Genomic DNA, 3648 nt, shown 5'->3' with positions numbered 1-3648 from the left:
CAAGAAAATAATTGATTTGCCAGATGTCACCCCCTTGTATGAGAAAACAGCTCCGAGATTCCCTGGGGATGGCTGGGTTCTGCTGCATATGGATCCCCAACTTTGGATTAATTGCTAAGCCCTTGTATGATTAAAAGGGAAGGACCTTGACCCTTTTGAGTGGACCCCCAATTGTGACCAGGCATTCCTGGAATTGAAAAACCATCTCACGGGAGCCCCAGCATTAGCTTTACCCGTCCTGAGCCGTTCCTTCCACTTATACATATGTGGGAGGGAAGGAACGGCCCTTGGGGCGCTTACACAAAAACTGGGACCTCTGACTCAGGTTGTAGCCTATTTTTTTAAACAATTGGACCAAACTGCTAAAGGAGGGCCCCCATGCTTACAGGCTGTACCTGCTACTACTCAGCTTCTCAGAGAGGCTAACACATTAACCTTCGGACAGCCTCTGACCATCTGGAGCCCACACTACCTCCAACCCCCCATGAAGCAAAGGGGAGCAGATTGGTTATCCCCTGGTCAAAGGCTCCAAGTCCAAGCCATGCTTCTAGACAACCCCCTGTGACCCTGAGGACCTGTAACATCCTTAACCCCACCCCCTTGCTACTCAGACAGGTCCAAAATTAACTCACGATTGTGAGGAAGTTACAGAACAGGTTTACTCCAGCAGGCTTGACTTAAAAGAGCTCCCCTAGAGAGAATGCAGAATTGGAACGGTTCACGGATGGAAGCAGTTTTGTGAAAGAGGGAAAACTAGAGGCAGGATGTGTGATGGTTTCCATCACTGAAGTGGTGGAAGCTAAAGCCTTGCTCTCTGGCTGCTCTGCGCAGAGGGCCGAATTAACTGCCCTAATCAGAGCACTAGAACTGGGGAAAGGGAAAGTCGTCAATATCTACAGTGACTCTAAATAGGCCTATTCAATCCTACACGCCCATGGGGCCATCTGGAAGGAGAGAGGAACGCGAGGAACGCTGACCTTGGGAAATAAACGGATGAAAAGGGCCGGGCGGTGGGGGGTGGGGGGGTGGCTGGAGATGACGCAACACGCCAAAGTAGGCGGCAGGTATTTACTGTAGAGGCCATCAGAAGGGAGCAGCAGAAATAATAAAAGGCAATAACAGAGCAGACACAGCAGCTAAAACTAACAGCAGAGGGTGGGGACAGACTTCACTCCTACCGGCTCCCCCCAGGCCCTAAGCTCCTACAGTCCCATATACACCCCAAAAGAAAAAGTCTTTGAGATGGGGCTATTTTAAAGGCCCAGGATACCTGGGATGGATGGTTAAGGATCACGGGTGGCCATTCTTTCCGTCAGCTTTTGCACTCCAAGCCCTCCAGGAAGCTCACCAGAGCACACATTACGGGCAGGAGGCCCTATATCAATGGCTCATCAAATCCATGACTACACCCAGTTTCTGAAGTCTCCTTTAAACAGGTGGTTGAAGCTTTCCCTATCTGCCTCCAGAATAACTCCAACACTCACTCCCCCCTGCAAGGTCAAGGGAGTGACCCCCACCCAGTACAGAGGCACATAACCAGGTCAAGACGGGCAAATTGTTTACAGTCATGCCCCAGCCATGAGGAAATTCTTGATATTTGCTGGTTTTGACTGACAGCTCCGGCTGGTTGGAGGCACTCCCCATCCGAACTGAGACTGCCTTGGAGGTCTCTAAGGCCCAAGAAAATAATCCCTGGATTTGGGCTCCCTAAATCCATTCAAAGTGATAATGGGCCCGCCTTTACTTCTCAAATTACTAAGGGAGTCTCTAGAACCCTAGGAATAAAATGGAGTTTACACTCTGCTTGGAGACCACAATCCTCAGGAAAAGCAGAAAGAACAAATCAAACTCTCAAAAGAAATTTCGTCCAACTATGTCAGATTCATCAGTCCTGGGTCTCCCTTCTCCCCATAGCACTTTTGAGAATGCAAACAGCCCCTAAAGGAAAGCTTAGGTTAAGATCATGTATGGGAGGCCCAATCCCAAAGGACCTGGCACAAAGCACTCGGAAGTGCCATCGCTCTAACCAGTCTTGCTGCCACTGCCCCTATCAAATGCCCCTAAGGGAGGAAATGGCAATAACGCACTGGGGCTACACTGGACTCTGAGCAATGCTTCTTCCATTACCCCACAATTTAAGTGCCCTGGGATCGACACCTATGGAAAATTCGCCCATTGGTGCCCTCTGGACTAATTCCATGGATACACACAAGAACCAGATGGGAGACGCACTTATTGGGGAGGGAAAATGCCCATTGTCTGGCATTTAGTATGTGGCCCTCCTGAGGCCAGGGGAAAAGCCACTAGTTAAGAATCCCCCAGTGACCCCTGCTATGCAGGTGGGCCTTTCTCCCCACACTGCAAGGAAACCCCCACTTGGGCTAGCCACTGAGGGAGGTGGTTCAGCTCCTCAGAAGTGCACCAGGCACGTGCTCCCCCTGGGTACCTGTTCCTTTGTGGCCCGAGAATAAACCAATTGCCCCGTGAGAACAACCCCAACTCCTCCTTCCCTTCTCCAGGATGGGGTCTAGCCTATCCTTGTTTAGATGATGCCCAATCTGGGGGACAATGGACGCTAGGCCAGCTAAGTTCTCAGAACCTAGTATCGGAACCTAATATCACTCAGCCCCGATATAAAAGGGCAATAGGACTCATTCTGGCAGGAGTAGGGATCGCTCTTGTACTGGTGGCCCCCTGGGGAGGTTTCACTTACCATGAAATCACTTTACAAAATCTCACACGGGGCCTTTGAGGACTTGTCTAAAAATAGAGGGGATGCCTTACAAGGACTCTGAACTTCTTTGGACTCACTAGCAAACGTTGTCTTGATAGTAGGCTAGCCCTTGACTATCTCCTGGCTGACAAGCGGGAGGGGGGTGTGTGTGTGTTAATATGCTGCACATGTTAATAACTCTGGTCACATTGAGGTAAACATAAAAAAGATATATGAGCAAGCTCAGTGATTACACAGATATAGCACACAAGGTCCAGATCCAAGCTGTCTAGAATATGGTCAAACAGAGCCTCTGCAGTTTAACTTGGTTTCTTCCATTTCTAGGCCCACTAATTGCTATTATCCTCCTACTTACTTTTGGGCCTTGCCTCCTTAACTGCCTTATCAACTTCATTAGCAAACAGTTTGAAGCCATCAAACTTAAGATGATACTAACACAACGGTACCAGCAACTGGGACTGCAGCTGGGTGACAATCAGACATATTTTAGGCTAGTGAGGTAATAGTTCTGCTCCTCTAATCCAGGGGAAAACTGCACCCATGTTCAACAGGAAGCAGCTTCAGAAGACAGACTTTCGCCCAAGCAAGGTCCTGGAGTGACACTCCACCCTGTGCGGCAAACAGCGCAGGACAGAGCAGAACAGGGCGCGACTTGGCAGCAGCTTTTCCTCCCGGGGGTAGAGGGAGGTTACCACTTATAGAGGGAATTGATGTCAGGTTGGCTCATGAGTTACCAGGGAAACTAACAAAGGGGCATGACCCTCACCACCCCTTTGAAAAGCTATCAGGTGGAGATATTCTAATAGATTAGAACAATCACCAGCTGGGTCGGGGGGCAAGTATTTAGGAAGGGCAGCGCCCCTCAAGAATGAGGAGCAACAAGGAAATATTTGTTGCCAGAGCTGCTCCAGGTC

Source organism: Phocoena sinus, chromosome 12 (assembly GCF_008692025.1).
Source record: "Phocoena sinus isolate mPhoSin1 chromosome 12, mPhoSin1.pri, whole genome shotgun sequence".
Taxonomy (NCBI): domain Eukaryota; kingdom Metazoa; phylum Chordata; class Mammalia; order Artiodactyla; family Phocoenidae; genus Phocoena; species Phocoena sinus.
The sequence above is the reverse complement of the archived record's forward strand: the minus strand, read 5'-3'. Positions refer to the sequence as shown.